The sequence below is a fragment of the Nyctereutes procyonoides genome, unplaced genomic scaffold, assembly GCF_905146905.1.
Source record: "Nyctereutes procyonoides isolate TBG_1078 unplaced genomic scaffold, NYPRO_anot_genome, whole genome shotgun sequence".
Lineage (NCBI taxonomy): Eukaryota > Metazoa > Chordata > Mammalia > Carnivora > Canidae > Nyctereutes > Nyctereutes procyonoides.
This window is the reverse complement of record NW_026575020.1, coordinates 6,822,288-6,836,781: the sequence shown is the minus strand read 5'-3', so window position 1 is coordinate 6,836,781 and position 14,494 is coordinate 6,822,288. Positions and strand designations below refer to the sequence as shown.

Genomic DNA, 14,494 nt, shown 5'->3' with positions numbered 1-14,494 from the left:
AAACATAAATAAATAAACAGGAAAAATGGCCTTGACGACGCAATAAAAATTCTTAGTTTTATTAAAACTTAATCCTTGAGGGCACGAAATAAAAAGCAGTGATAAAATACTTCTGCATTCCAAAGGATGGTAGTTGTCCTGAGGAAAAGCACTTGTTTGAATTGTGAGCTAAGCTCACCCTCTTTTTTGGGGGGAAACACCCTTTTTCCTTGAAAGAGTGATTGACTCTCCCCCCAAAAAAGTCTATGGTAATTCACATTTCGGGATTAGCAGACATTTTGTTGGAAAACAAAAGGAGTTTTCCCTTCCAAGGAAAACAACTGGCAGTGTTCATTGCCAGTTTTGAAATTCAAGGTTTAAAACAAATATTGGACTTTTGGAAAATTTGTATCTACCACTGAGAGCTTGACAGCTTCCCAAAATCTAAAGACCGTTCTGATGAGCTTGGGGTTGGTATTAACAAGTATGATATTGTGGCATTGAGTCATGAAATGAGTCAACATTTGGAAGAGCAACATAACTCAGTGAAACAAATATTTTCCAAATGACCAACGCAGAATGTTCCAAAATCAGGCATGGATAAAAGATCTATTCGAAGTACAGTACAGACCAACGGATTTTATTTTCTTTTTTATTATTTTTTTTCCCAAGAGACCCCACCCCCCTTTTTTTTTTAACTTACTCAGAGGCAGAGAGAGAGAGGCAGGCAGAGAGGCAGAGAGGCAGAGACACAAGCAGGTTCCATGCAGGGAGCCCGATGTGGGACTTGATCCCGCATCTTCAGGATCACACCCCAGGCTGCAGGCGGCGCTAAACCGCTGCCCAACCGGGGCTGCCCCCAACGGATTTTTTTTTTAAAATTTATTTATGATAGTCACACAGGGAGAGAGAGAGAGAGGCAGAGAGAGAAGCAGGCTCCCTGCACCGGAAGCCCGACGTGGGACTCGATCCCGGGTCTCCAGGATCGCGCCCTGGGCCAAAGGCAGGCGCCAAACCGCTGCGCCACCCAGGGATCCCCCCCAACGGATTTTAATATAAGAGAATGAAAAGCTCACTGATGTGATTGCAGACTCTACCTTGCAACTAACCTTTAGGAAACTACCACTTGTCCTGTTATGGTGTGTTAAGAAAAATACCCTCAATTATTTGGAAAGGCTGTGAGTCTTCCCTTTTCTAACTATATTATCTGTATGAAGTCAGATTTCAGATTTTTTCCATATATTTCAGCCAAAACAACATACCACAACAGATTGAATATATAAACAGATATAAGAATCTGCTTGTCTCCTATTAAGCCAGACATTAAAGATACTTGCAAAAATGCCACTCTCCTCACGATTTTTTTTAATTTGGGAAATGTAGTTATTCTTCATAAACTGCTACTTATGGTAACATGTATATGTTTCATTAATGCTATTTCAAATTAATTAACAGTAAGTATCTGAAAATTTTCTCAATTTTAATTTCTTTTTTTTTCAATTTTAATTTCTAACATGGTGAATGACAATGGATATTTAACATAAACATATAAAAAAAAAACACGTGAACAAAAGCTCTTTGGGGCCCAATAATCATTAAGAATATAAGGGATTTTTGAGACCAAAATGTTTGTGAAACACTGAACTAGAGATAAGAATACCATTTCTCCCTCTTTTTTTTCCTTATTGAGCTATAATTCAGATGCCATAAAATTCGCCATTTAAAAGATTTTCTAAAAAGATTTTATTTATTTACTTGTGAGAGACACACAGAGAGAGGCAGAGGCACAGTCAGAGGGAGAAGCAGACTCCCTGTGGGGAGCCCAATGCAGGACTCGATCCAAGGACCCCGGGATCACGAACTGAGCCAAAGGCAGATGCTCAACCACTGAACCACCCAGGTGTCCCAAAATTCACCATTTTAAAGTGTACAATTCAGTGTTGTTAATATATTCACAAGGTCGTGCAACCATCATCACTAATTCTAAAACATCTCATTATCTCCAAAAAGGAATCTTGTATCTGTACCACTCACTCTTCATTGCCCTCTCTTTCGAGCTCCTGGAAAACACAGATCACAGTATATTTACATATCCGGTCATTTGATATAAACAGAATCACACAATAGATGATGTTTTGTGATAGCTTCTTTCACTTAGCATTCTTTCACTTCTTCCAAGGTTCACCCATGTGGTAGGTGTATTTGTACTCTGTTCCTTTTCAAGGCAGAATATAATTCCGTTGGAAGGATATACCAATCCCATTAATGCACACATCATTTGGTGGACATTTGGGTTATTCTCACTTTCTGGCTATTATGATTCATGTTGCTATGAACATTCATGTACCCATTTTTATATAAATATATATTTTCAATTATCTTGGGCATATACCTAGAAGTGGAATTGTTGGGTCTTTTTTAAAAGATTTTATTATTTATTTATTCATGAGAGACACACACACAGAGAGAGACAGAGACACAGACAGAGGGAGAAGCAGGCTCCATGCAGGGAGCCCGATGTGGGACTTGATCTCAGGTCTCCAGGATCACACCCTGGGCTGAAGGCAGCGATAAACTGCTGAGCCACCAGGGCTGCCCTGTTGGGTCTTATAGTAACTCTATGTTTAACTTTTTAAGGACCTGTGAAACTGGTTTGCACAGTGACTGCACCATTTTATATTCCTACCAGCAATATGTGAAGGTTTCCAATTTCTCTACATCCTTGCTAACACTTGTTACTGTCTTTTTGATTATAGGCAGTGAAGTGATGTCTCATTGTAGTTTTCATTTGCATTTCCCTAATAACTAATGTTGTTGAATATCTTTTCACATGCTTGTTGACCATTTGTCCATTTTCCATGGAGAAATGTCTCTACCAGTCATTTGTCCAATTTTAAGTTAAGTTGTTTATCTTTTTATTGTTGAGTTGTAAGAGCTCTTTATATGTTCTGGGTATAAGACCATTATCAGAGTATAATTTGCAAATGTTTCCTTCCATTCTGTGGTTTGTCTTTCAACTTTCTTGATAATGCCTTGACCCATAAAATATTTTAATTATAACAAAGTCCAATTTAACTATTTTTTCCTCTTGTGCTATGCACATCGAAGAAAATATTGTCTACACCCAAAAAGGATTTACACTTATGTTTTCTTCCAAGAGTTATAAGTTTTAGCTTTTACACTTATGTCTTTAACCCATTTTGAGTTAATTTTTTGTAGATGGTTGGTGGTAGGGGGTCCAAATACATTCTTTGGCATGTGGATATCCAGTTGTCCCAACATTTCCCTCACTGAATGTTAACACCTTGACCATAGATATATTGGTCTATTTCTGGATTCTCAATTCTATTCCATTGACTTACATGTCTATCCTTTTGCCTGGATACTATCCTATCCTACACTGCCTGGATTACTGTAGCTTTTAAAATTGGGAAGTGTGAATCCTCAAACTTTGTTCTTTTTCAAGATGGATTTGGCTAGAAAATATTGGTTTTTTGTTTTGTTTTGTTTTTTTGAAAATATTGGTTTTAATATTAATTTTTTTCATTCTAGTGGTAAGTATATGGAAATTTGTTATATTTTTCACTTTTCTTTTTTTAAAAGATTTTATTTATTCATAGAGACAGAGACACAGGCAGAGGGAGAAGCAGGCTCCATACAGGAAGCCCAACATGGGACTCTATCCCGGGTCTCCAGGATCACACCCTAGGCTGCATTAAACCGCTATGCCACCGGGGCTGCCCTCACTTTTCTTTTTTAAAAAGATTTTATTTTTAAGTAATCTCTACAACTACTGTGGGGCTTGAACTCACAACCTCAAGGTCAAGGGTTGCATGCTCTTCTGATTGATCCAGCCAGGCACCCCCTCTTTGCTTTTCTATATTAAGATTTTTATACTAATAAAAAAGGTGACAGCTGTGTGTGTGACAATTAAATAACTAAGGTGAGTTAATAAATAAATGAATTAACAAATAAAACACTTAGAAAAGTATCTGGTGCCCTCTATATTGTTTTTTTTTAAGATTTTATTTATTTATTCATGACAGACACAGAGAGAGAGAGAGAGAGAGAGAGAGAGAGAGAGAGAGGCAGGGACACAGGCAGAGGGAGATGCAGGCTCTATGCAGGGAGCCTGACGTGGGACTCAATCCCGGGTCCCCAGGATCATACCCTGGGCTGAAGGCGGCGCCAAACTGCTGGGCCATCAGGGCTGCCCGTCTATATTGTTAAACACTGTTGTTTTTGCTATTATTATTCTTTAAAAAATTTTTTTAAAGATTTTATTTATTTGGGAGAGAGAGAGACAGCACAAGTGGGTGGCAAGGGGCAGAGGGAGAGGAGGAAACAGATTCCCTGCTGAGTAGGGAGCCCACCACATGGGGAGCTCAATCCCAGGACCCTAGGATCATGACCTGAGCCAAAGGCTCAGTATCTACTCAACTAACTGAGCCACCACCCAGGTTATTCTTTTAAGTGAAAATTATTTTATTATGTCTCCCTTGTTTATTATTGAGATAAGTTGACACACAATGTTATATTGGTTTCAGTTCTACAACATAATGATTCTACAATTCAAACATTACTCAGTGCTCACCATGTAAATGTAGTCACCATCTGTCAGCATACAATGCTATTACAATATTGACTATTTTCCCTATGCTGCCCTTTAAAATTTTTAAATTTAATTTAATTTAAATTCCATTAATTAACATAGAGTGTATTATTAGTTTCAGTGGTAGAGTTCAGCAACTCATCAGTTGTATATAATACCCAGTGTGTATCACATCACATGCCCTCCTTAATGCTCATCACCAAGTTACCCCGTCCCCCCACCCACTACCCTCCAGCAATCCTCAGTTTGTTTTCTATGATTAAGAGTCTCTTATGGTTTGTCTCCCTCTCTGATTTCATTTTGTTTTATTTTTTCTCCCTTCCCCTATGATCCTCTGTTTTGTTCTTAAATTCCACATATGAGTGAAATCACATAATTGTCTTTTTTCTGATTGGTTTATTTAGCTTAGCATAATACCCTCTGGTTCCGTCCATGTTTTTGCAAATGGCAAGATTTCATTTTTGATAGCTGAGTAATATTCCATTGTGTGTGTGTGTGTGTGTGTGTGTGTGTATACACACGTACACCACATCTTCTTTATTCATTCAACTGTCGATGGACATTTGGGCTCTTTCCATAGTTTGGCTATTGTGGACATTGCTGCTATAAACATTGGGGCACAGGTGCCTCTTTGAATCATTACATTTATATCTTTGGGTAAATACCCAGTAGTGACATTGTTGGGTCATGGGGTAGCTCTGTTTCTAACTTTCTGAGGAACCTCCATACTGTTTTCCAGGGTGACTGCACCAGCTTGCATTCCCACCAACAGTGTAAGAGGATTCTTTCTCTGCATCCAGGCTAACATTTGTTATCTCCTGACTTGTTAATTTTAGCCATTCTAACTGGTGTGAGGTGGTATCTCATTGTGGTTTTGATTTGTATTTCCCCGATGCCGAGTGACGTCAACATTTTTTCATGTGTCTGCTGGCCATTTGTTTGTCTTCTTTGGAGAAATGTCTGTTCATGTCTTTTGCCTACTTCTTGACTGGATTATTTGTCCTTTGGGTGTTGAGTTTGATAAATTCTTTACAGATTTTGATTACTGGGACGCCTGGATGGCTCAGCGGTTGAGTGTCTGCCCTTGACTTGGCATGATCCCGGAGTTTGGGGATGGAGTTCTGCATCGGGCTTTCTGCACGGAGCCTGCTTCTCCCTCTGCCTATGTCTCTGCCTCTCTCTCTGTGTCTCTCATGAATAAATTTAAAAAAAAAACTTAAAAAAAGATTTTTATTACCAGCCCTTTATCTGATAAGACATTTGCAAATAACTTCTCCCACGCTGTAGGTGATCTTTTGGTTTTGTTAAGTGTTTCCTTTGCTGTGCAAAAGCTTTTTATCTTGATGAAGTCCCAGTAGTTAATTTTTGCCTTTGTTTCCCTTGCCTTTGGAGACATGTCTAGCAAGAAGTTGCTGTGGCTAGGTCAAAGGTTGCTGCCTGTGTTCTCCTCTAGGATTTTGATGAATTCTTGTCTTGCGTTTAGGTCTTTTGAGTTTATTTTTGTGTATGGTATAAGAAAAGTAAACTTTTGGGGCAGCCCGGGTGGCTCAGCAGTTTAGCGCCGCCTTCAGCCCAGGGCCTGATCCTGGAGACCTGGATTGAGTCCCATGTTGGGCTCCCGGCATGGAGACTGCCTCTCCCTCTGCCTGTGTCTCTGACTCTCTCTCTCTCTGTGTGTCTCATGTATAAATGAATAAAATCTTAAAAAAAAAAGTAAACTTAAAAAAAGATTTTACTTTTTTAAGTAAAAAGTAGTGATCCCAGTGTCCTGGGGTCGAGTCCCACATCAGGCTCCCCAGAGGGAGCCTGCTTCTCCCTCTGCTTATGTCTTTGCTCCTCTCTTTGTCTCTCACAAATAAATAAATAAAATCTTAAAAAAGAATTATCAGGCTTCTAATACTGGCCCTGACATTCCCAATAGTGTGAGTTGGGCCAGTTCATAAACCTTGTCATATCTGGGATCCCTGGGTGGCGCAGCGGTTTAGCGCCTGCCTTTGGCCCAGGGCGCGATCCTGGAGACCCGGGATAGAATCCCACGTCGGGCTCCCGGTGCATGGAGCCTGCTTCTCCCTCTGCCTGTGTCTCTGCCTCTCTCTCTCTCTCACTGTGTGCCTATCATAAATAAAAAAAAATAAAAATAAAAATTGAAAAAATTAAAAAAAAACAAAAAAAAAACCTTGTCATATCTAATCTGTAGAATGTAGATAATGACCTTGACCTCATAGGGTTGTTGTGAGGATTAAATGAGATAAAGCCATAATTAAATCACATAATAGAGATAATAGGAGATGCTTGAACACAGTAGCACTAACTTATTATTTGCCTTCCTACAATTCTACAGAGAGTGATCAACTTGGTGAAAAACCTGGAAATCATTCCACATGAAGAACATGAAGGAAAAGAAGCATGAAGTTGTTTTTAAATATCTGAAAGCCAGATGTGGAAGAACAAATATTTTCTTTGTACTCTAAGAGGACCAGGACTGCTGAATTTAAGATAGCTGTTCTGGGGATTCCCGGGTGGCGCAGCAGTTTGGCGCCTGCCTTTGGCCCAGGGCGCGATCCTGGAGACCCGGGATCGAGTCCCACGTCGGGCTCCTGGTGCATGGAGCCTGCTTCTCCCTCTGCCTGTGCCTCTGCCTCTCTCTCTCTGTGTGTGACTATCATAAATAAATAAAAATTAAAAAAAAAATAAGATAGCTGTTCTGGCCAACCTTCCCCAGCTCCCAGCCCCCAACCCTCTGTGAGGTCCCACAACACTCAGTGGTCATATACACCAGCAGTTGCCTATTTGTAATTATAATCATTTAGGTCTCAGATTCTTCTATTGGATGGTCCCATTCCACAAGTATTTACAAAGTGATTACCATAAGCCAGATACTATGTGCGTTGGGTCCTAGGGCTCATGGATGAATAAGATGCTGCCCCAGAGCTCCAGAAGGTCACAGCCCAGGAGAAAGCCAATTGGTGAATTTGAGGAAACCAGATTTCTGCTCCATACGGCCATTTACTGTCCCCTCCTAAATCCTGCAAAGTCTTTAGTTTGGGACCCAATGCAGCAGCTTCTTCTCCAAAGTAAATCATCAGACAGGAATGGAAAGTTTTCAGGCCAGGACTTGCTGGCCAGTCCCTGGGCCTGGAAACATGTGGCTTTCTGGGCGTGGAGCACCCTCTAGTGTCAATCTAAAGTAAGGCAGGTCTAATGTGAAACTTCAAAGATCTCTGTTTCCTGGCAAAAGTTTAGTGCTGTTTATGGCTAAGCTGCTCTCAGGTCTCCGCTACAAGATAAAACCACTGACAGTTTATAAAACAATAAGTAACATAGTTGCCAACAACTTTTGAGCACTTACTATGTCCCAGGCCCTGTGTTAATTGCTTACCTGGGTATCCACAACAAGGAGTCTATCATCATTTATTGTTGTTGTTGTTGTTATTCATTATTTCCAGTATACAGATGAAGAAACCAAGGCAAGTGACACAGCAAGTTAGCAGCAGAGCCAGAATACAGTCCAAGTGGTTAGACTTCATAATCATGCTTTTAGACATTTTTGGTTTACTGTCAAGGAAAAGCCATAACGATAGGCAATTCCAAGATAATTCTAGTCAAATTTCTCCTGGCTGCTTGGAAGAATTATAATTTACAGAAGTCAAGATTTATATTGAAATACTAAATGTGGAATGAGAATGAGCCTTTCTTGGGTTCATAATGAAAGGGACAGAAAGAAATAATTCTTTCTAGCATTTTCAAACTGTGGCTGTGTTCATGGATGAGATGTGTAAACAGCCTAGTGGATTGTGACCAGAACTTTAAATTTTTTATTTATTTATTTATGATAGTCACACAGGGAGAGAGAGAGAGGCAGAGACATAGGCAGAGGGAGAAGCAGGCTCCATGCACTGGGAGCTCGACGTGGGATTCGATCCCGGGTCTCCAGGATCGCGCCCTGGGCCAAAGGCAGGCGCCAAACCGCTGCGCCACCCAGGGATCCCTGACCAGAACTTTAAAAACAAAAATACAATAGACCAGGAAAACACTAGAGTGCATAATAATTTAGCACTTAGTCTAGTCTCTCAATCTTCATTGTCTCTATCTTTGTGTGTGTGTGTGTGTATATATATATATAATCTGACCAAAACCATACAAAAACCACTAGCTCTCTTACTGCCTGCCCAGGACTATGGTCAGGCCAGTTTTCTTTGAGTGTCCCATGCTGCCAAAACTATTTTCTTAAATCTTTTTTTTTTAATTTTTATTTATTTATGATAGTCACAGAGAGAGAGAGAAAGGCAGAGACACAGGCAGAGGGAGAAGCAGGCTCCATGCACCGGGAGCCCGACGTGGGATTCGATCCCGGGTCTCCAGGATCGCGCCCCGGGCCAAAGGCAGGCGCCAAACAGCTGCGCCACCCAGGGATCCCCTATTTTCTTAAGTCTAAATTAAACTCTTCATGCCAAAGCCATTCTTCTCCTTTTTATTGGAAATAAAGACTTTAGATCACTTCTTCTTTTGGCGACAGGACTTATGGTTAAAACAGTAAGCTTATTTTTTAAATAACACTTGCTTATTCAATTATATTTTTCTCTAAACTTCAGGGGTTGGAGTTAGCTTTCTCTGTGATGGAACATTGACAGATGATAGGCATTAATGAGTCCCCATTTACATTTGAATTTCAGGGGGGATCCCTGGGTGGCGCAGCGGTTTGGCGTCTGCCTTTGGCCCAGGGCGCGATCCTGGAGACCCAGGATCGAATCCCACGTCAGGCTCCCGGTGCATGGAGCCTGCTTCTCCCTCTGCCTGTGTCTCTGCCTCCCTCTCTCTCTCTCTGTATGACTATCGTAAATAAAAAAAAAATGAATTTCAGGGAAATTAAGTAATCTGCCCCGTTTCATGCAGCTAAGAGGAGGACCTAGGGTTTGAACACAGGAATCTGCCTCCAGGACTGCAGTCTTTAACCATGGTATTATACCCAATAAAAATACTCCTCAGCAACCAGGGCTGAGAGTGTTTGGGATGCTGATGAACTGGATAGGAGGAGAGTGTATGTTGAGTTGTATTGTAGGAGCCACTACGTTTTGTAGAGATGTTTGAGTTCCAGAGTGTCAGAGGTCCCATGACAGTTAATAGGGTGGTGGATCTTTGGTGTTTGTGCCCTGGTCTGTTACACTAAGGGTATATGTGTTGCAGCAGTAGATACCGGGCAAGGTCTCAAAACAGCTCTGAGATGTTGCTATTATTTTCCTCATGTAACAGATGAAAAGACTGATGTTCAGGTTGGCTCACAAACAGTAAATAGCAGAGATGCAAATCCGGTAAGAAAAATTATAATTAACAGTTATTGAAAGCTTATGATATGATAGGCACTAGGTTAAACTATTTCCATGCATTATCACATGGCATTGCCTCAAAGAATTATTAACTGAGTTCTAAAGTTAAGAAAACTGGGACTTGAGCAATTAATTAGGTCCCCAATTAGGTCTACAGTGAGTGTAGAGCCATAGGTATACTTCGGTTTGCCTGTCTCCAAAGACCTTACTCTTCACCACTCTAAGACCGAACGAGAGAATATCTGACCTTTTCCTGGGTCACAGAGCAGAGTGAATTGAAAAACAGAAAAAAAAAGGGCACGTGGACAAATCAGGCGATTAAGCATCTGCCTTTGCCTCAGGTCATGATCCTGGGGTCCTGGGCTCAAGCCCCACATTGGGCTCCCTGCTCAGCGGGGAATCCGCTTCTCCCTCTGCTCTTCCCCCTGACCTGTGCAGTGTCTCAAATAAATAAATACAATCTTAAAAAAATAAAAACAGAAAAGAATTATAACACACACTCTCTCTCTCTCACAAATAAATCTTAAAAAAAAAAAAAAGGCAGCCTGGATGGCTCAGTGGTTTAGCTGAATAAATAAATAAAATCTTTTTTAAAAAATAATAAAAAAAATTAAAAAATAAATGTTGGTGATTGTTCCAATTATCTCTTGCTGCATAACAAATTGCTTACAAATGTGGCAGTGCGTCAATGCCTCCTTGCTAAAATAAAAATATCTGCAGGACTGAGCCAGATCTGATCTTACAGTATACTCCACCTGAAAGAGGGGGAGCCTCTCCTGCCCTCTGTTCCTGATCGCATGTCACAGTGGGAGAAGGTCATCCCTGTCCTAATCCCCTTGGCTATTTGGGAAGTCTTTAGGATCAACTGAATAAGCAGCAGAGAGAGTTCATATATTTTGAGGATGACTGCACCATTGTCACACCTGATGAGGCTTGCCTTCCTGCCTTCTATCTGTGCCTTCTATCCCTTAACAGACACCTCTGATTAGAGACAGGACCCAGGGCCCACACAATTTGCCAAATGTTGGCTGTCACCTTAGCGATAAAGACTGCCTTGGACAAGAGTTAGCCCCATCTGTATATTTTTTCAGACTTTTAGGCCATTTTTTGTTAAAGATTTTATTTATTTATTCATGAGAGGCACAGAAAGAGAGAGAGGCAGAGACATAGGCAGAGGGAGAAGCAAGCTTCATGCAGGGAGCCCGATGCAGGACTTGATCCCAGATTCCGGGATCAGGATCTGAGCTGAAGGCAGACGCTCAACTGCTGAGCCACCCAGGTGTCCCCAGACTCTTAGGCCATTGCCAATGATCTAGCCACCTGGTCCAACCAGTGGCAATAACAATGGCAACTCTTTATCCATAGTCACTCCCTTTGGAGGAAAGAATTCTGGACATGTTCTTTGCCTTTGTATTTTACCCAAAAATACAAATCAAGGACAGATAGTCTCTGCATGTACTAACGCCACAATACAAGGCCTCACCCAACACCGTTTATCCTCTTCAGGGTTGTAGATATTATTGAGAAAGACTCAATGAAAGGCATTGATTTCACTGCTGAAAATACATAACCCTGCACTCTTAAACAAGCTGTTTAATAGAACTTTCAGCTACAAGGTGGTTGTCCTCATAGGGCACCATGATGGCTTACTTAAACAAGTTTAAGTTTAATTAAGTGAAACAACACATTTTAGTTATCAAACATCACAGTTGAAGTGTAATAGAGTCCATGTTTGTTGATGGACTTGATTATCTTTGTATCTGGTTATCAGCTCATTATCTGAGCAATACAATAATTCTCAATAAATTTTAAAGGATTGAAATTATATAAAGTATGTTCTCTGACCAAGACAAAATTAAACCAAAATCAGTAACAACAGGTCTGACAAGTAATTACAATTTCTGGAAATTAGAGGTGCCTGGGTGGCTCGGTTGGTTAAGCATCTGACTCTTGGCTTTGGCTCAGGTCATGATCTCAAGGTCCTGGGATGGAGCCTCACTACTGGCTCTGTGCCAAGAGTAGAGCCTGCCTAAGATTCTCTCCCTCTCCCTCTGTTCTTCCCCCTGCTTCTTTTTTAATTTTTAATTTTTTTCCTCTTTTTTTTTCTTTTTTTATTTCCTTTTTTTTCCCCCTGCTTCTGAGCATGGGGATGTTCTCTCTCTCTCTCTCTCTCTCTCTCTCTCTCTCTCATAAATAAAGTCTTTTTTTTAATTCTGGAAATTAAACAAAATACTTCTAAATACCCCACAGATCATATGAGAACTCACAAAGGAAACTAGAAAGCATTTTGAGCTGAATGAAACTGAATAATACAGCGTATCACAATGTGTGGATGCAGCTAAGGCAGTGCTTCAGAGGAAATTATAGCATTTATTACTTATATAAGAGGTCTATGGGATGCCTGGGTGGCTCAGTGGTTGGGTGTCTGCCTTCTGCTCAGGGCGTGATCCCAGGATCTGGGATCAAGTCCCGCCTTGGGCTCCTTGCGAGGAGCCTGCTTCTCCCTCTGCCTGTGTCTCTGCCTCTCTCTTTGCATCTCTCATGAATAAATAAATAAAACTTTTTAAAAAAACAACAAAAAAAGAAAGGTCTAACAACAATTATCTAAGCTTGTACCTTATGAAATTAGAAGAAAAAAAAAGAGCAAAATAAACCCAAAGTAAGCAGAAGATGGAAATAATAGAGTAGAAATCAAAGAAATAGAAAATGTATACACAATAGAGAAAAATCAATGAAAACAAACACTTTTTTAAAAGATCAATAAAACTGGGTCACCTGGGTGGTTCAGTGAGTTAAGCGGCTGCCTTTGGCTCAAGTCATGATCCCAGGGTTCTGGGATCTAGTCCCACACTGGGCTCCCTGCCCAGCAGGGAATCTTCTCTTCCCTCTCCTTCTCTCAACCCCCTCCCATGCTTGTGCTCTCTCTCTCTCTCATATAAATAAAAGTCTCTTTTTTTTAAAAAAAAGAAATATATAACCTGAATAGTTTTATGATTACAAAGAAATCAAACATGTGGTAAAAAAAATCTCCCCACAACGAAAACTACAAGCGTAGGTGGCCTTCATGGTAGATTCTACAACACATTTAGTGAAGAATACCAATTCTACACAAACTTTCCCAGGAAACAAAAGAAGAGGCAGCCCTTCCCAGTTTATTTTGGAAGGTTAGGATTGCCATAATACCAAAATGAGGAAAAAGGTATGACAAAATGAAACAAAACCAACAAGGTATAAATCAATAATCCTCAGGAACATAGATCTGAAAGTCCTTAAAATTTAAGCAAATCAGCCCTTTCACGAAGATGGGGCCCGAAGGCGAAGAAGGAAGCTCCTGCCCCTCCCAAAGCCCGAGCCAAAGCAGTCTTTGAAAGCTAAGAATGCGGTGCTGAAAGGCATGCACAGTCACAAAAAAAAAAGATCCTTATGTCACCTACATTCCGACGACCCAAGAACCTGCATCTCCGAAGGCAGCCCAAATATCCTTGAAAGAGCACCCCCAGGAGAAACAAGCTTGATCACTATGCCATCATCAAGTTCCCCCTAACTACTGAGTCAGACATGAAGAAAATAGAAGACAACAACACACTTGTGTTCATTGTGGATGTCAAGGCCAATAAGCACCAGATCAAACAGGCTGTGAAGAAACTCTATGACATTGATGTGGCCAAGGTCAACACCTTGATCAGACCTGATGGAGAGAAGAAAGCATATGTTTGACTGGCTGGTGACTATGATGCTTTGGATGTTGCCAACAAAATTGGGATCATCTAAACGGAGTCCAGCCGGCTATAAATCTAAATATAAATTTTTTCACCATAAAAAAATTTAACCAGGGATCCCTGGGTGGCGCAGTGGTTTGGCGCCTGCCTTTGACCCAGGGCGCAATCCTGGAGACCCGGGATCGAATCCCACATCGGGCTCCCGGTGCATGGAGCCTGCTTCTCCCTCTGCCTGTGTCTCTGCCTCTCTCTCTCTCTCTGTGACTATCATAAATAAATAAAAATTAAAAAAAATAAAAAAAATTTAACCAAACCAAATGCTGCAATAAATAACAAGGCTAATGCATCAAGATCAAATGGGGTTCATCCTGGGAATGCAAAGATTGGTTTGACACATGAAAAACCAATCAATGCAATTCAATTCACTACATTAAAAAAAAAGCACCTAAAGAAATAGAGGCATAAACTATTTGATGAAATTTTCCATCCACTCATGATAAAAACTTCCAGCAAACTAGGAATAGAAGGGAACTCCCTTAACTTGGTAAAGAGCAACTAAGAAAACTTTACATCTAACCTTACATTATACCTAATAGTGAAAGACTGAATGCTTTCCCCATAAGGTCAGGACAAAACAAGATTATTTGCTCTCACCATTAACTTTGTACTAGAGGTCCTATTCAGTGAAACAGGTGTGAGAAATGAATAAGAGACATATAGACTGGAAAGACATAAAACTGTCTTTATCCACAGATTAAATGATCATCTATGTTGAAAATCCTTTTTTTAATCTTTTTTTAAAATATTTTATTTATTTATTCATGAGAATACACAGGAGAGAGAGAGAGAGAGGCAGAGAC

At 40.5% G+C, this 14,494-nt stretch overlaps 1 pseudogene; it reads left to right on the top strand.

Moving 5' to 3' along the window:
* Positions 1–13,686, top strand: part of LOC129512357 (60S ribosomal protein L23a-like) — a 37,384-nt pseudogene extending 23,698 nt beyond the window's left edge.
* The last annotated feature ends 808 nt before the right edge of the window (positions 13,687–14,494 follow it).